We start from the raw sequence: 20,479 nt of genomic DNA on the forward strand, positions 1-20,479 counted from the left end.
AGTTGGGAGCTTTCTTTCTTGGTTATTGATGGAGGTATGCCTGACATTAAGCAAGATCTCCCTTCGCACTCATCCTGGAGCTAAAACCTTCCATGGGGAATGCACATAAAAGGGAAAAAATTAAAACTCCCAAAGATGTCCAATTCCTGCAGTGACCAGGAAGACGTGGGGGCTACCAGATCCTCTTATCCCCTGGGAACGGAATGGATGGCTGAACTGGATTTGGAGGAAAGGTCTGTCCATCCCAGATGGTCATTGGGAGTGGGGCAGAGAAGTGATCCTGAGGAGATTCCGGCCGGAGTTGCCACCAGCCGATGCCAGTGACCAGATGCTGCCTGGCAGGAAGCCAAACAAGAGGACCTCATGATGACCCATGCTCTGAAACTTCTTCAAGAGGCGTGGGAGAATCACTGTTTCTGTGAAAGCCATGCTGAGAGGGAGGTTGAATTTGCTGAGCAGGAGGAGAGACGTGCGGACGACCTGTCTAACCCTGAGACGGCCATGGTGGCAGAAAGCGGAGCTGATTGGGATGGGGGAGCCCCAGCCGCAGCAGCAGCCGCAGCAGTTTGAGCCCTCCAAGGGGGGGGGAGCGTGGCCCCGCAGATGCCAAATGCCAAAGATTTCTCCCCTTGGAGTGAAGTATGGAGGAGATCCCAAAGAGCTGGGGTTTTTCCTGGTCCAGGTTTGGAATTACATGCAACAATATGGAGAAGATTTTCCATCAGAGGAAGCCAAAGTAAGCTGTTACGATGGCATTGGAGAACAAAGCGGCAGCCTGGATGGTTGCTTTGCATAATGATGACTCTCCCCTGCTGAGAGATTACAATGTGTTTATAACAGCCCTGAGGAAGCACTATGATGACTACCTTGCCAATCAGAAGGCAAGAACCAGGATGAAAACCCTAACTCAGGGGAGAAGACTGGTGGCTGAGTACACCCAAGAATTTCGCGAGCTGTCTGTGCATATGTGGGGGTGGTCCAAGGAGGCTTTAATGGAAAGCTATAAGGATGGTTTGAATGAGAATGTGTACCAGAGCTGTGTGAACAGGGGGGGGGGGGCACGCAACTTGCAATGCTGGCATGAAGAGGCAGTGGATGTGGAAATTGACCTAGCCAGAAATCAATACCGTGGAGGCAGCAGCAAAATCAAAAATCCCCCCTGCCCTAAAAGAGGCTCCTAAAGGAGGAAAGGGATGGTCTGCAACCAAGCCCCAGTCTACTGCTTGTTTCCATTGTGGAAAGGAGGGGCAGTGAGCTGCTGACTGCTATTCAAAAATTGGCCCAAAACCCACCACTGCTGGAGAGAAGAAACCAGACCAGAAACCAGGGAAGTGCAGAGAAAACGCCTTGAAGGGCATGAAAGTTGCTGAGGATTTCCCTCCGACCCAGGAGGGAGAAGAGCTTCCCCTTCTTTCAGGAGAAAGTGAAACTGACTCTGTTGATGACCAGCTGGTAAGTCCTTGGTCAGGCCCCATAACCATTCCAGAAGAACTTAAAGTGCCCTCTACTGGAGCTCAGGGAAAGATGCTGGCCCTTTTAGATTCTGGATGCACCCGATGTGTAATTAGCCCAGACATGGTGGAGAAAATGGGGTTAAGACTGAGGACTCTGAAAGTACCCATTGCCTTTTACCAATTGGATGGATCATTGGCCGGCGAGGTGCACCCATTTTGTAACCGAACCAGTAGAAATGTGGATGGGAGTTCACCAAGAAAGCTTGAGTTTCATCATGGCACCTGGGATGGATTGGCCCCTCATACTGGATTACTGTGGCTGCAGAAATGGAACCCACACGTGAACTGGAGGAAAGGGTGGCTATGCATCCGTTCCGCTAAACCACCAGAGTGGGAGGGGAAGATCTCCCACATAGCCAGTGCTGGAACAGACCTAGCAGCTGCGATGCATGAGAAACTTGAAGGGGAGGAGAAAATCCCTAAAGAATATTGGGACCTCAGAGTGGTTTTCAGTGAAAGAGCTTCTGACCAACTTCCTCCCCACTGCACCACTGATTGCAGCATAGAGATCCTCCCAGGGGAAAAACTCCCTAAGCTCAGATGTACTCGATGACCCCACGTGAAATGGAGGAGTTACGCAATTTTATTAATACAATTTTTTTTTATTGAAAAAGTTTTATTCAAACATATTTTCCCCCTTTAAGCCCCCCACCATACAGTATAAATCCCATACAGATACTATACCCCTCCCCTCCCCCCAGCCCCCCCTAAAGAAAGGAAATTCAAATATTATACCAATTATTTTACCCCCTCCCCTCCCCCTGTCTAAAAGTAGATTACTCATACACATATTGTACCCCCTCTCTTCCCAACAATCACAATATAAATTTCTCTTGGAATAATAATAACCCATCAATCCCTTCTTCTAAACTAATTTAACATATATAAATCATAATATAAATTTCTCTTAAAATAATATTTCATTAATCCCATCTTCTAGTATATTTATCCATATATATTACCCCACCCTCCACCCTAACCCCCCCCCACCTCCCACTCAACCCCCCCCCCTGACTTCCACTATACACCACTCTAATGATTCCAAGCATCCCATGTATTATTTACTCTAATCAACTATCAGTCTAAACAATCTTAGCTAAAGGCTACATAATACCTCCTAGTCTGATACTTATTCTGTATATAATCAATCCATTTTGCCCATTCTTGTGTATAATTCTCCTGCTTCTGATCTTTTAAAAAAGCTGAAATTTTTGCCATTTCGGCGAACCCCGCCACTTTCTGAGTCCATTGACCAATTGTCGGTAAAAAATCTTTCTTCCAATGTTGCGCAATCAGCAGCCTAGCTGCTGTGACCATATACAGAACCAATTTTGTTTCCCCTTTAGTAAGATCCTTAGCTATGCCCAGTAGAAACATTTGCGGAGTAAATTGTATTCTTTTTTTCAGTACATTTTGCATGACCCACCATATTTTTATCCAAAAAGCCTTAACCTTATTGCAGGTCCACCATACATGAAAAAAGGTAGCATCTAGGCACCTGCATCTCCAACATTTTGGTTGAATATTTGGGTACATGCATGATAATTTTTTAGGATCTAAATACCACCTGTAAAACATTTTATAAAAATTCTCCCTTAAATTCTGTGACTGTGTAAATTTAACATTCTGAACCCATATTCTTTCCCATGTTTCCAACATAACAACTTCACCAAAATTCTGAGCCCATTTAATCATACAATCCTTAATCAATTCACTTTCTGAATCTCTTTCTAACAGTACATTATATATTCTTTTAACTTGTTTTGGGCCAGTCTCTTTTATCTGCTTAATCAGATCCACTTCTTTGTCCATAAAACCGACCCTTCGATCTTCTTCCCATCTCTTCTGTAGCTGTATATAATGTAACCAATTTAAAACAATTCCTTCTTCCAACAGTTGTTCCAAAGTTTTTAACTTCCATTCATCCCCATCAGCGATAAGCACATCTTTGTATAAACAACCCCCGAGTGACTTAATCATAATCCCCATGGTGTCTGCAAGATCCAACCAAAGCGGTATTTTATAATCCCAATTGGGCCGGTGCTTCTTCCATACTCTCATCAGGGCACTTCGGAGAACGTGATTGTTGAACACTTTGTCCACCCTATCTTCATAAAAAAGATATGCATGCCATCCCAGAACAAGATCATGGCCTTCTATATTCAGCAAATCCATTTTTGTTTTCCCGAACCAGTCTGCTACATGCGTTAGTACCGCAGCTTCATAGTACAATCGAAGGTTTGGGAGTCTGAGGCCGCCTCTTTCACGAGTATCTTGCATAATCTTCATCTTTACTCTCGGTTTTTTCTCCTTCCAAACAAATTTATTTAATGTTGCTTGCCAATTTAACAAAGTTTTATCTGTTTTAAGCACCGGTATCATCTGGAATAAAAAGATAAATCTAGGTAGAATGTTCATTTTAATTGCTGAGATCCTTCCAAGCAAAGACAATTGTAGCTTTTTCCATACTTCAAGGTCTTTCTGGATCTTTTGCCACAACACTTCATAATTATTTGAGAAAAGTTTTGTGTTCGATTCTGCAACTTGTATTCTTAAATACTTGACCTTGGAGACTATTTCAAAGCCTGCTAAGCTTTCAAATCTCTTTCTTTGAGACTCTGTCATGTTTTTAACCATCATTTTCATTTTGTTTTGATTTAGTCTAAACCCAGACACCATGCCAAATTCTACTATAATATTTTTCATCTGGATTATTGATTTCAAAGGGTGTGAAAGGGTAACAACCAGATCGTCGGCAAATGCTCTAGTTCTATATTCCTTTTGCCTAATAGTTATGCCATCTAAGGATTCTGAGTCCCGAATTGCGTTCAACAAGACTTCCAAAGTTAAGATAAATAACAATGGAGATAATGGGCAACCTTGTCTTGTACCTTTTTGTATCTCGAAAGTTGTTGACAAATTTCCATTAATAATAAGTTGTGCATTTTGTTGCTGATAAATTGCTCCAATCGCCTGCCGAAATCGTGGTCCCATATCCATCTTTTCCAAAGTCTTGGTTAGAAAATTCCAGTTCACTCGATCAAAGGCCTTCTCTGCATCCAAGAAGACCAGCGCTGCCGAGATCTGCTTATTCTTATCAAGATAGTCAATTAAATCTATGAGTTGCCTTACATTCTCCTTCATATGTCTGCCTTCAATAAATCCTGCAGGATTAATACAAATTTAAAAAGAGGGTTCATACAACCAGCTAGACCATGGGTGGCCATGCCCATCTTATTCAGAGAGAAAAAGGATCACTCTTTTCATCTATGTGTCAACTATAAGAACTTGAACACCATTTGCGTGGAAAACATGTACCCTCTGCCCCTCATGAAGGACATATTAGCCAATTTGGGCAAGGGAATTTTTTTTCACGAAGTTAGATCTAAGAGAAGCCTACTACAGAGTCAGAATAAAGGAGGGAGATGAGTGGAAAACTGCTTTTAATGGCCCTTGGGATGCTTCCAATTTAGAGTACTCCTGTTTGGACTTCAGGGGGCGCCAGCCATCTTCATGCAATTAATAAAAGATGCTGCATGAGCACCTGTACAAGGGGATGTTAGTTTACCTTGACAACATCCTTGTCTACACGGACACATGTGAGGAACACGTGACATTGGTGCACTTGGTCCTGAAAAAGCTCCGGGCCGCTGAACTTTATGCCAAATTGTCTAAGTTGAATTTCACCAGGAGAGAATTGATTATTTGGGATACCATATTTCCCATGAAGGCATCAAGATGGACCCGGAGAAAGTCCAGGCTGTTACTGAGTGGGCAGCCCCTCGCACCCACAAGCAGCTACAAAGATTTTTGGAATTTGCTAACTTTTACCGCCAATTTATCCCCTTATTCGCTAGCATTGCACTGCCAGTCATGAATCTCCTGAAATCAAAAGGAGAGACTAAACTTAGGTCTAGTAAGCCTCTGAACTGGACTATGGAATGTCAAGCAGCATTTGAGAAGTTGAAGCAACTGTTTGCAGCTGAACCAGTTTTAAAACACCTGGACATGGATGCACTGTTTGTGATCCAAGTGGATGCAAGTGACTTGGCCGTGGGAGCAGTGTTGCTCTAAACAAACACAGATGCACCTACACCTCCCGTAAACTTACAGAAATTTATTTATTTATTTTTTATTTATTTCTTGGATTTCTAGACCGCCCCCTCTCCCAAAAAGGGACTCGGGGCGGAAATGGAAAGAAGATGAGCAATATGGGAAAAGGAAGCTTTTGCCATCTGGTGGGTGTTGATAACCTGGTGACATTTCCTGGAAGGGGCGAAATGCCCTTTTGAACTATGGACTGATCATAAAAACCTTGAAGCATTGAAGACCCCATGTAAGCTGTCACCTAAACAGGTACATTGGGCACAGCATTTCAACCATTTCAACTTTACCTTAAAATACATCCCTGGAGAGAAAAACTTTATGGTGGATGCCTTGTCCAGGCTTCCCCAGTACAACAGCATGAAATCAACCGTGATTCATCCAGTCATTCCAGCTAATCACCTAGCTGCCCCAATGGTCACTAGGAGCCAGGAAGCTGTGAATTTAGATGTAACCACAGACTTGATGGACAAACTTAAGGAAGGTCTTGCATTTGATGAGTGGTTCAAAGAACATTCTAATGACTGCACCATGAAAGATGGCCTGGCTTGGGTAGGAGCTAAGCTGTATGTTCCTGCCAGGTTGAAAAATATTGTACTTCAATGGGTCCATGACTCGAGAATGGCGGGTCACTTTTGGTTTCTGAAAACTTTGCATTTGATTAAAAGGCAGTTTTGGTGGTCTTCCCTGAAAAACGACATTGAATCCTACATAGGCAGCTGTCCAGTTTGTGCAGCCGCATAAAGACCACCAGGAAAACCTGAAGGACTTCTTCAGAGTGTTGCCTGACCTGATGCACTATGGAAGGAAATATCGATGGATTTTATTGTCAAGCTACCAGAAAGTCTTGGGAATACTGTTATTTGGGTGATCACAGATCTGTTCTCCAAACAAATCCACTTTGTACCTTGTTCCAGATCCCATCGGCAAATACATTGGCTAAATTGTTTATTTTACATGTGTATAGGTTACATGGAGTTCCTGAATGCATTATTTCTGATAGGGGGGTTCAATTCACCTCTCTCGTTTGGAAAGAGTTCCTGAAGTTAATAGACTCTGCCCAGGGATTAAGCTCTGCCCATGATCCACAGACTAATGGGGCTTGTGAAAGGACTAACTCAGTTCTAGAGCAATACCTTAGGTGCTATGCCAATTATCAACAAAATAATTGGGCTGATCTTTTGCCACATGCAGAGGTGGCATACAATAATTCAGTACATAGCAGTACTGGAATGACCCCTTTTAAAGTTGTGTTTGGCCAGGAGTTTGTGCCCATTACTGAATTGCTTCAAGAGAAACTGCAGATTATGTCTTTGTCTGAGTGGAGTAATCAACTTCAACGTTTCTGGCAGATGACCCGCAAGGCTTTAGATGCAGCTCACCAAGCACACAAAAAACAAGCTGGTAAAAAAAGGGCAAAACCAAAAGAGTACCAGGCTGGGGATAAGGTGTTTTTGTCCAATAGGTTTCTGCAAACCACCCAGAAATAGGAGAAATTGGGCCCAAAATATGTGGGTCCTTTTCCCATTGTCAAAATTGTAAATCCCTTATCAGTGAAATTGGAATTGCCAAAAACTCTTAGGAGAATTTACCCTGTGTTTCATGTAAATTTACTGAAACCGGAACACACTTCTTTCATGTGTCCACCCCAACCTTCACCCCCTGTTTCCCTCCTTATCGAAGGAGAGCAACAATTTGAAGTTAAAGAAATCTTAGATTCCAGGAAACATAGGGGACACATCCAATATTTGGCGCCCTGGAAACATGGGTGAACAAATCTGATGTTAGGGGACCCAAAGTTTTACAGAAATTCTATGCTAGGTATCCTGAAAAACTGTGAATTTGATGTATATGATTGGTTGTTATTGTTGGTTTGTTTTTGTTTTTTTTCCCAGGGGTGATGTCCTTTCTGAAGGAGGGCCGGATGTCAGCCTCTACTTCGCTTGCTTGCTATCGGCTGCCATAGAAACAGGGAGGTTGGGGGCTTAAGGTATTTGGGAAGTGAACCATATGGTACTGGAGGAGTTATCAGGAGGGGGTTGAATCTTCTGTGCATGCTGATGGCCTGTGTTTGGATTTGATCATGGTCAACCGTCTCTGCATACCAACTGATTGAAAAGCTTTGAAGATGCAACTCACATGACACCTTAGGGAGGTGAAGATTAGTTATTGGGTTGGGGTGACTGAGGGGAGGGTGCTGGGTAAACGTTTGATATATACTTGTTCGCACCTTTTTGGTTCAGATCTTGCTTTTATTTCGCTGCTATCTTTTCATAACCAGTAAAAGTATCTTTAATTCCACAAGCAATGGAGTTGGGATTTTTCTTTCTTGGTTATTGATGGAGAGTTTGTTTCCCAGTTTATGTCAGGGTAGTTAAAATCCCCCATTACTATTGTGGTGTACTTCCTACATACCTTAGTTAGCTGACTAGCAAAAAGTTCATCTACTTCCTCTGCTTGGTTGGGTGGCCTGTAGTATAGACCTATGGCAATGTCACACACCCCCACCCTTTAATATTGACCCAAATGCATTCAAGATAGTTTTCATCGTTGTTGTGCTCTATTTCTGTATAGATGTAGTTATTTCTTATATATAGTGAAACTCCACCTCCTCTTTTATTTGGTCTATATTAATTCAAATCCTTCTAGCTGTATGTTCCATTTGTGGGTTTCATCCCACCAAGTTTCTGTAATGGCAACAATATCATATCTGCCCTCATTTACTTGAATTTCTAATTCACTCTGTTTATTCCTCATACTCTGTATTTGAGATTTGAGTCCATTTTGATTGACCCTGTGTTTACTGTCTACATAACCTGTGTTATGCCTGACTGCCCCTATTTTCTTGCCACTTGTATGATTCGTGCACATGGTATGGCACTCACTATTAAATGCTTGGTTTTGCTTGACAGCAGGAGTGATCATCTTAACCACACAAACATCTATATTACATGCACTGATAACCCTATGAATTTTAGATTGCTGGGGACAGAAATGTTCTGTATCAATTAATTCTCTTTCCCCGCTGTTCAGTTTAAATGTTTATTCAGAAAATCTGTGAATTTAATGCCAAGTAACTCAGTCCCTTTCTTGGATGAGTGCAAACCATCTCTTTTGTACTGTTTTTCATTGGTTCAGCTCAGACATCATGACTAATAAAACCAAAGCTTTCATTTTTACACCATTCCTTTAGCCACACAGTAAACTCTGTTACACACTGCCCCTTCCCTTTTTGTTCCTTATATACTGGTAAAACCTCTGAAAAAATAAGCCTACAACCTATACTACTAAGTTCATACCTCAAGCTCTAGAAATCATTCTGCACAGAAAGTACATCTTTTGGGGACAGATCATTTGTGCCAAGATGTATAATAGCATCAACATCACGGTCCTTACTTGCATTCTTGACTATCTTAAGAATACGCCTCTTGTCTCTGCTGGCAGTAGCACCTGGCAGACACCTGACCTCTTTCAAAACCTCCATATCCTTTCCTAAATTTACATCCCTTATGATTGAATCACCAACCAGAAGGTGACTTCTGTGCGACTGATGTGTGATACCTGGTTCACCCTTTCGCCTTTCCAAAGTAAGTTCTTCATTTCTCCTCCTCCCCCCCCCCACTCCATTCTAGCACTGATGATGTTACCTAGGCATTTTTTGCATCAGGCGAGCCCGGGATCCTTGCAAGGGGAATGGGACCATGTGTGCAGGAGACTCCTCAGCACCAGCCTCAGATCAGCGCAGCCACGGTTCCCTTCCCCTGCACATATGGTCCCATTCCCCTCCTTCTTGAGCCAACATGAAGGGGACCGTGGCTGTGCTGATCTAAGGCTGGAGCTGAGGAGCCTCCTGCACACGTGGTCCCATTCCCATTGCAAGGATCCCGGGCTCGCCCGATGCAAATAATGGCGAGATCGGCTCACTTGGGGCTGCTGCTGCAATGTCCAGGGAGGCTAAACCAAGCTGCGCGCCTCTCCCAGCCACTTTCGCGGCTTTCCGGAGTATTTTTTTTTTTATTTTCATGATGAGAGCGGTGAGGCTCTGCCTCCCCTGCCTTCCCTGACTGCACGTCACTGGTCCTTTGTATCTCTTTGACTCTCCTCTCGCAGCCAGCAGCTCCATCCACCAGCCTCAGGAAAGTTCAAATGAAATGGTTAAGAATGAGTTAGCATTAGCCAGTCTGTCTCCTCTTTAACTTACCACAAAGGGCAACTTTTCTGAGAACTGTGGTACAAGCTGCCAATTCTAAGAGTCCATCTTTATGTAATTGATGTCCCAGTTTTGATGAGAAATGGACTTCAATTCTTAAGTCAGAATCTGTTAATGTTATTGTTCCATACTATGCAAATATCTGCATTTTCTTGTGTAACTATTACAGTTTTGAAAGATTTATTTCAGCATTGTTTTCTAGTTTATGAATACTGAATAAAAAAATGAAACATTAAGATTTTTTGAATATTCATGTGCCTTGCTTGCAAATAAATAGAAACGCATTTAAATCAAATACTTTTAAAAGGAAAAAGTTGGAAAAGAAATGCCAGAACTTTATTTTTACATTTCATTTATACGTATTGCCATAACTGAAAACACATGTTGAGGTTTACACTCAATTGACTTACAAAAAGCTCACATGGATTTTTTTTTAAAAAAACAGAAACTTACTCTAGTATTTTTAATCTTGAAGTCTCCAGATGGCAAATAACTGCCCAACACGCAAACCGGAAGTTTGGGAATGGACTTCCAGTTTGCATGTTGGGCTGTTTTTTGTGCTCCTGAGGCTTCAGGGAAACCTCCTGAAGCCTCCAGAGGAGAAAAATGGCCCAACGGGCAACCTGGAAGTCTGTTCCTGAACTTCCAGTTTACTTGTTGGGCTGTTTTTCACCCTCTGGACACTTCAGGGAAGCCTCCTGAAGCCTCTGGAGGGAGAAAAATGGCCCAATGGGCAATCCAGAAGTCGGAAAATGGACCGTTTTCGCCCTCCCCAGACTCCAAAAAAGCCGTCTGCTCATGTGTGGGGCAGCAGGGGGGGGGATTACACACACATGCGCAAGGGTCACAGCAGGGGGGGCATAGAGTCTATGCTCTCCAGCTTTAGGAGCAAAGGTGCCCCTTGCAATAGTCTTAGTTATTAGTTGAGAATCTGATTTAGGACTATAGAAAAGTTAGTTTAGCATACAGTGGCATATTAAATAACAGTTAATAAGCTTTCTTTTAAAATATCTTTGTATTTTTAAATAGGCAATAGGTATCTGAGCCAAGTCATGGAGAAGCTCTAAAAGTACCATTATAGATTTTTTTCAGTTTGGTATATGCTTGGGTAGGATACAGTATTGCATTTTATGGTAGTACATGGATTATTCACAAATGGCTGTAAAATGGGTGGCTATATAAATATTATAAATAAATAAATAAATAAATAAGTATTGCTGGTGGAGATATTTTATTTAGTAACATAATATCATTCTGATATGGAAAGTTGTATGCCATGCAGTTTTATGTGGTTTATCAGAACAACTGATAGAAACATTTCAGATGATATAATTGAGCTTTCTGTCATACAAAAGATTGCTATGTATAATGCAAGTCCATTTGTAACCATAGTTTATTGAACATGCCATAGTTGCATAGAAATTAAAGACAAGTGAGTGACTTTGGGCCAGGGTCTCTGCCCAAGTCATCTCATAGGGTTATCGTGAGGAAAATAGGAGAAGAAAGGACTATTAGATATGTTCACTGACTTGAATTATTTATAAAAATAATAAAAGTGGATAAAAACTAAATACACAAATAAAGATAAATAAATAGCAGGCCTCCATACATTATGAACATTCATCCTCCTTATCCCATTCTTGCAGATTTGGGTTGTTTCCTGATATTCTGTCTTTCTCATATTGTTTGTGGTTGAACCTTAATTTTCAGAATCTCCTGAATTGTTGTGGTCCCCTGCCTCAAGACTTCTATCCATGGAATCTTTCTTACTTTTTCCCTTAGCTTTTTGAAACCAGCTTATTTGAAAACTAGAACACTAATCCTGACTGCCTTCAGTTCTTTCTGCCTGAAGTATGTTGAATTCCAGGATGTCACAGTCACTGTCTCCCAAAGTTCCTATAAGTTCCTCCAGTGAACAAACTTTCCTGTTCTTTCATTCTCAATCTTTCGGACAATGAAGTTGTCTGCTAGGCAAATCAGTGCCAGTTCTCCCATATGTTGCTGAGTTTGATTCACAGTTGATGTAGTTGAAAATCTCCCATTATCAAGGAAATGTATTGAATGCAAATTGAAATATGTCACAGAAACAGTGAGTTTTTGAAGACTATTCTGACATAGCAAATGGCTTTATTTCTAATATTAGTTCCATTTATGTCATTTTTCTGCTTGTATATTTGCATTTTAATATTTTCTTATTTCCCCTCCTCCTAATTTAATACTATGTCATCTGAGTTATTTATTTCATGTTTTGTTCCTTCTCTCTCTATTTATATCTTTTTTTCAAGCCAATCATAAAATCACCCCCATGTCCTGTAGTACACTGATTCCTCTTTGTCCTTTATTCTCAATGTCAACCTGTTCATTTCTGCACAATCTAGTATCTTCTTTATTACCTCCCATCCCGATGGGATTTTATCTGCTTTCCAATTTTATGCAAATACAATTCTAGCTGCTGTACAATCAAATATGAATCTTCTTTACTATATTTCTCTGGTAGAATACCCAATAAAAATACATCTGGCTTAAACTCTACAGGCTGATGTATCATTTTCTCTAACCATGTTTGTATTTTAAGCCAATAGCTTTTTGCATCCCTGCATGTCTACCACATATGATAATATGACCCTGGCAATTGATGACATTTCCAACATTTAGCTGATTTATCTTTAAATCAGGTGGCATGTGCCATCTACAAAACATTTTATACAAATTCTCTTTGTATGCTGTCACCATTGTCAATTTATAGTTCCTTTCCCATAGTTGCTGCCATTTTTCTAGTTCTATTGTGTATTCAAAGTGTTTTGCTCATCTTATCATTGTTTCTTTAACCTCTTCTTCTAAATTTATTCTGAATAAATAACTATACAATTTTTAAATCATTTTTTCATCCGTTCCCATGAGTATCTTATCTATTTTTGAATTTTCCATATTAAAACCATATTCTTTACCATCCTTCTCATAACTTGTTTGTATTTGCATTTGTTTAAACCATCCTATATCAATCCTTTGTTCTAATTCTTTCTTCTGTTTTAGTTCTCCCTGTGCTGTTAGTATAACTTTTGTATTTAATAACCTTTTTCATACTACTAATATTCGAGTGTGTCAAAGCTTCACTTCCTACTTCTGGAGTGAGTTCCTGAAGTTGTTAGGCTCCACCCAAGGTCTAAGCTCCACCCACCACCATCAAACTAATGGGGCCTGTGAATGTACAAACTCAGTTCTAGAACAGTATCTTAGGTGCTGTTGGGACAATTGGGACAATTTGCTGCCATTTGCAGAGGTAGCTTACAATAACTTGATCCATAGTAGCACTGCCTTGCCCCTGTTTAACGTTAGTTCTGGTCAGGATTTCATACCCATTCCAGAACTGCCCCAGGGGAAACCCCAGATCCCTTCCTTGGAGGAATGGATTGAATAGCTTCAATGTATTAAGGCCCATCACATATGAGGCACTAGACGAGGCACATCAAGCCCATAAAAGACAGGCTAACAAGAAAAGAGCTAAATGGAAAGAGTTCCAAGTAGGGGACAGGGTCTTCTTATCTGCAAAGTACTTACAGACCACCCAGAAATCAAAGAAAGCGGGCCCAAGTATGTAGGACCTTGCCCCATTGTTAGAATCGTCAATCCAGTCACAGTACAATTAGAGTTACCCAAAACCCTTAGGCAGATCTACCCTGTATTTCATGTTAGCTTGTTAAAGCCTGAGCATGTACCTCCTCTTCAATCAGGCCAATCTGCCCCTCCAATTCCCCTCCTCATTAAAGGTGAACAACACTTTGAAATCAAAGAAATCCTGGATTCCAGGAAACATAGGGGGAAAGTACAGTATTTGGTGGCCAGGAAACATTTCCCTCCCTCACAGTCTGAATGGGTGAATGGTCAGGATGTCCAGGCCCTTAACTCCTACAACGATTTCACACTAAATACTTGGACAAGCCTTAATGTTATTTTACCCCACCCCCACCCGCCCGTATGGTAGATTGTTTCTATCCTGGTAGGATTGTTCATGCTTTGGGAATGATTCAAAAAGTGCTCTGTAATTTATATTAACAATTATTAATTTAATTTATATTAGCATGACTATCCTTCATTAAAGCATATTTCCATGCAAATCTGAAAAAAAGATGTGGATTTGTTAATAAATTAACTCATTAACTCAGTTGCAGTGTTAATTCTACTTTATGTCCATGATGCATTTCATTGCTTCTTAATGTGCATGCGGTGGTTAAACAAATTAAGAAATACCATACTTGAGTCAAATCATTTGCAAAGGTGTGCCAAACTCTATATAGATTAAATCTGTGCTGCTGCTTTATTTGTTGTTGTTGATCACTCAATTCTCAGTGATTTGGATTAAGCCTTGACATGTTATGAGAGTGGAAAAGGAAGGTGCATTAATACCACAAAAATGGTACCTGTCTGTTCTTTTAGATGGTCCAATAACATTGAACAGCAGCTATGTCTTGATTAGAAAACAAATCTCACCTGTGCACCAAGCCATTATTGAAAGCCACATGCTCATTAACACACATCAATTTTATCTCAGTTTTATTATAGCTTTTAGTAGTTTCGTTTCCCTCATTGCTACCCATGTTAGGAATAGTTAACAATAATAAATGAAAAGATTGTGATCTTTTAATGTACATCTTTTAATACATAGCTTAAGAGCATTCTTCAATTTAAATACATAATATCATGCTATGTTCAAACATGTTTCTCTTAGAGAATCTACTGATTTATCTACTGAGAAACCTGCAAACTTCCAGGAACTGTTCAGTTCATTTCAATTTTCAATTAACCCAGCCATAAGAAGCAACTGGAATTTAAACATGGCTTTTCTTTTCTTATCTCCTGTTTCCCCCAGGCCACAAGAATAAGTTGTCTTACTACTCCCTACTACTGTATTACTCCTTACTACTATATCTATTACTTCTCTCTTTGTATCTATTACTATATAATACCCAATAATATAAACTATACAATATGAATTTATAACATACATTATGTATTTGCAATATAAATTTTATTTTATTGTATAATTTTACATATATTGTAGCTATATTATGTATATTTACAATAAATAATTTACAATATACATACAATTATATGTATTTTGTATATATTTTGCAAGTATATAATTTATATTTTATAATATAAATAAAAACTATATATAATAGTTATTTTATAATATATAAAATAGTATATAATATATACTACCCAATACAATTTTTACTATGCCCTACTACTATGACTTACATACTAGTCCCAACTCCTACTTTGCAGAAGTACATACATACATACATAACCAGGGGCTTTTACTTCAACAACAAAAGCTTTACAGTACTTTTAATAATACCGAAGCACTGAGGTTAAACTACCGAAGTATTTTAACAAGACAATTTTTTAAATAATATTTTTTTAAATAATATTCTTTAATTTTGAATACAAATAATACAAACATAATATATCAATCTAAATATAAAAAAAGAAAAATACTACAAATATTACAGTGCAACCCTCTCCCTCGGAGATCCTTTTTTCCCTTATATTTCTTCATCCTTTGTTTCAACTCTATAAGATCTTCCACCATATGAAAATCTAAAAAAAAACTGGATAACCCCAGCTATAATTAATATTATTTTTCTTCAATAATTGACAAACCTGATGCATCTCTCTCGTCCATTGTAAAGTCTCACTACTTAAATCTGGAAAAACTTGTATCTGATGACTCCAAAACACTATCAATGCCATATTTCACAACTTATGCATCAATTTTTCTTTTTTTGCATAAGACCAAAGTTGTATCACAATATCTCTCGGCAATTTTCTTCCCAACCTTTCTGGGCCAACTCTATGTATTACATCAATATCATATCTTGCAAAGGGGACAACTGAGCAGATTGAGGTAGCCCAGTCCAGTACTTCTTGGATCAATTTTGCTTCATTTTCTTCACTTTTCTCTGGATATCCACGTATCCGTAAACTTGAGTGGCACTGATGGTCCTATGTCTCGATCAAATCCTTTTTTACCTGATGCATCATAATTATCTGGCTTTTAACACCCTATCATGTTCTCCCATCTGAGTCCTCACTTCTGTAATATTTTGTGTCATATCCTGACTTTGTTTCACCAAATCTGTTATTCTTACATCCATAGTATCCATTTTTTGCTTCAAATCCTCCTTTATATTTATCTTCATTTTTCTTAACACTTGTAAGAGAACATCAAATTTATCTAATTGAGTCAGTGATTTCTCAGGTGACTTTTTTCCTTGCTTCCATTTCTAAGGCTTTTTCCACTCGAATCAGGTGTAACTCTGAAGGTCTAAGGCCTACTTTGGGTCTTTGCAAACATTTTCTACACTTTTGCTACATTTTGACATCCAACCATCCAAAAAGAGCTCTTGACCTTTTAAGAATTTTACAGTCTATAGTCCATAAATGTCACTTCCTCCTTTTTCTTGTCCTTATCAACTTATCTTCGTAAATGCAACATAACAAAACTAAATAAATCCAGTGGCAACAAGTAACTTTATTACACATACCTTATCAAAGCTCTGTCTTAAAAATATTTATTTCTTCCACCTTCTCCAGATCTCAACTCTTTGGCTGAAAGAAGGGAGTAACGGTCCTTCACACTATACACTTATAAATCAGCTATTATCTTCTCAGCTGTACTCCTTTAAACTCTTTCCAGATTCTTTCTCAGTCTTCAATCATAGGGCCCTTCCTCTCCCATCCCCCTTCAAAAGCCTCTCAAGTCTCTTAACCAAACATCCAAGCTCAAAGCTCCTCTGAAAAGTATCCAATTCCAAGTCAAATACAATCCAATCTTCAGGAGAAAAGAAAAATAGCTCATGTTTCATAATCTCTTAAATTTCATAATCTTTAAATGGATGTGATATTTTTAAAATCCATTCTCTGTGATGGCCCGGAGGAGACAGAAATTCAGCGTCTGTCATCCATTCCGGCTAACTGCGACTCCCTCCCTCCATTTCTTCCATTTTGTTGAGATTTTCATTTATTTAAACATTAAGAAATTGCTTGATTGGTTTTTTGTTTTGTGGGGGGAGACACTACCACTTTATCTGCTTTCCAAAATCATGTTACAGATGTTCCATGCATTTATTTTAGCCTGACATCTAGGCACATGTACAAATAAAAAAACCTGGGTTGCTCTTTTCTGGGGATTTTTTTGGCCTGCAAATCTATTGGCAGGGTCAGCAAAGAAACACAAACAAAAAGGCAGAGAAAGGTTGATGGTTCTTCTCAACTGGAAAAGTAACCTTAAGATTAAAACAACAGTATAAGACCAAATAATATAGTTTGTTGAGCCACGATGTAGATACATTCTGTATATTTGAATGTCTTATTTTTATATTTTTCAATACATCTTAAAACTCATCAACAACTAAACATACTGAATTAACTAAAGCAACAAGCCAACAAAGCAATGTTATAATAATAGTCCCTGTATTTATACTACCTAAGTAGCATTAATAACATTAATAATACACATGTATGAACATCAGCGGTGAGTTCCAGATCCATCGCAACTGGTACACTGCTACGGGGTTGGGCATCCACCACGTGCACGCGTGCACGCATGAGCACCCACTGCCCTGCAACACTCCAGCTGCTCGGCGGTGTCGCACAGGTGCCGCACGCTGCACGGGCGTGCGCAAATGGCCCAGTTGGCTCAAATACAGGTAAGGAACACGGATGGGCCCTCCAAGCACCATTCCCGTGCTCTCAGCAGGCACCAGTATGCCCATACCGGGGCGTACTTGCCGGAACCCACCACTGATACACATGTCAAAAACACTCATTTTTCAGGTAAGCTAATGGGCATTCAGTTGTGATTATATATCTTCTGTGTGGTCATATGAACTGTTGCTCTTCCATTTATATTTGACTTCTGCGCCAACCCTAGTCTAGGCAATACCAACATGGACATGAGTAATTCTTTTCCTTAGGTTAAAAAATGTCAATCCAATGACAATATGTGAAGCAGTCTAGCTGCAGAAGGTGGAGGAGACTTTAAAAATGCCAAGTTTGTTTTCAAGAACAAAAATAATCTGTGACGAACCCAGATTGGATCTTGCAAAATTAACTTTCATTATTCAAAATGAAGCTCTTGACATATGTCCTGTATGCTGGTCTAACTTGAAATAAGCAGATCAGCAGTTGGAAGCTGGAAAGTTTTACATATTCCAATGGTGGAGTTTTTCTATTTGCATTTTTATATGCTTTCAAACTGATAGGTTGGCAGAAGCTGGGACAAGTAATGGGAGCTCACTCTGTTACACGGCCCTAGGGATTTGAACCACCAAACTGCCGACCTTTCTGATGGACAAACTCAGACAAGCCACTGAGCCACAGCATCCCTCTATGTAGGAAATAGGAACCACCTTTGGTGGGAGGGTAGCAGCGTTCCGTGCACCTTGGGCGTTTAGTCATGCCAGCCACATGACAACGGAGATGTCTTTGGACAGCGCTGGCTCTTCGACTTTGAAACGGAGATGAGCACCACCCCCTAGGGTCGGGAATGACTAGCACAAAGGTAAAGGAACGTTTACATTTACCTTTTATGGTGGAATTAGTTAATAATCTTGAACCTAAGTCTTTTATGCAGTAACTCTTAAAAACAAAGTTTTTGCACAATCGATTCACCACATCTTTATTTGTCAACGAAATATTTGTCCCCACATCAATATTTGTCAACCAGGCTATTCATCCTTGTCAAGCAAGGGATTTCATCTTTTTAAATGGATAGCACAGATCAGCTGTTGGGGATTTATTTGTCTGGACTAATTTATCAAGGATGGACCAAAATGGCAGGGACCTAACAGAGGCAGAAGAGATTAAGAAGAGGTGGCAAAATTACACAGAAGAACTATACAAGAACAAGCTTAACATCCCTGATAACCACAGTGGGGTGGTCACTGACCTCAAGCCAGACATCCTAGAATGTGAAGTCAAATGGACCTTAGAAAATCTGAGCAACAACAAAGATAGTGGAGGTGACAGTATTCTAGCTGTGCTATTCAAAACCTTAAAAAATGATGCAGTAAAAGTGCTACACTCAATTTGCTAGCAAATTTGGAAAACTCAACAGTGGCCACAGGATTGGAAAAGGTCAGTTTACATTCCAATTCCAAAGAAGGGCAATGCCAAAGAATATTCAAACTACTGCACCATTGCACTCATTTCACATGCTAGTAAAGTTATGCTCAAAATCCTACAAGCTAGGCTCCAGCAGTATGTGGATTGAGAACTACCAGAAGTACAGGCAGGATTTCGAAGTGGCAGAGGAACTAGAGATCAAATTGCCAACATACACTGGATCATGGAGAAAGCTAGGGAGCTCCAGAAAAACATCTATTTATGCTTCATCGACTATGCTAAAGTCTTTGATTGTATGGATCATAACAAATTGTGGCAAGTTCTTAAAGATTTGGGAGTACCAGACCATCTTTTTTGTCTCTTGAGAAATCTATATGTGGGTCAACTGAACCACTGATTGGTTCAAAATTGGGAAAGGAGTCCGGCAAGGCTGTATACTGTCGCCCTACCTATTTAACTTATATGCAGAGCATACCATGAGAAAGGTGGGGCTAGATGAATCAAAAATTGGAATTAAGATAGCCAGGAGAAATATCAACAACCTTAGATATGCAGACGATACCACTCTAATGGCAGAAAGTGAAGAGGAATGAAAGAGCCTCTTGATGTGGGTGAAGAAGGAGAGTGCAAAAGTTGGCTTGAAACTCAACATTAAGAAAACTAAGATTATGGCATCCAGCCCTCTCAATTCCTGGCAAATAGATGGGGAAGAAATGGAGGTAGTGATAGATTTTACTTTCCTGGGATCCAAGAACACCACAGAGGTGACTGCAGCCAAGAAATTAAAAAACACTTGCTCCTGGGGAGGAAAGCTATGGCAAATCTAGACAGTATACTAAAAAAAAGAGATATTACCCTTCCAACAAAAGTGTGTATAGTCAAAGCTATGTTTTTCCCAGTTGCAATGTATGAAAGTTGGACCATAAGACAGGTTGAGCGTCAAAGAATTGAGGCCTTTGAACTATGGTGCTGGAGAAGACTTCTGCAAGTCCCGTGGACTGCAAGGCGATCAAACAGGTCAGTCCTAGAGGAGATTAACCCTGACTGCTCTTTAGAAGGCCAGATCCTGAAGATGAAACTCAAATACTTTGGCCACCTAATGAGAAGAAAGGACTCACTGGAGATGAGCCTAATGCTGGGAAATATTGAGGACAAAAGAAGAAGGGGACAACAGAAAATGAGATGGCTGGATGGAGTCACTGAAGCAGTTGGCGTGAGCTTAAATGGACTCCAGAGGATGGTAGAAGACAGGAAGGCCTCGAGGAATGTTGTCCATGGTGTTGCGATGGGTTGGACTTTGCAATTTAAACAACAACAACATCTTGAATAGTGGACATTTGAACTATGACAGTGTACTTGCCAAATAATGGAAGGAATTATTTTAACAGATGAAGACACAAAGTGAAAACTCAGATTCCATTACCTTGTACTGAGTATCTATATTAAAAATAGTATACAGGTTTAATGAGGTTTGGCAATATATCCTATGTTGATTTTCCATTCAGGTAAGTATATATTATTT

General features: G+C 39.9%; 1 protein-coding gene across 2 annotated transcripts in view; it reads left to right on the forward strand.

Moving 5' to 3' along the window:
* SRPX (sushi repeat containing protein X-linked) overlaps positions 1–20,479 on the forward strand; it is a 124,216-nt gene that overhangs the window by 26,691 nt on the left and 77,046 nt on the right. The gene's annotated exons all lie outside the window — the stretch shown is intronic.

Source organism: Natrix helvetica (assembly GCF_964273705.1).
Source record: "Natrix helvetica genome assembly, chromosome: 4".
In the NCBI taxonomy this organism is placed as follows: domain Eukaryota; kingdom Metazoa; phylum Chordata; class Lepidosauria; order Squamata; family Natricidae; genus Natrix; species Natrix helvetica.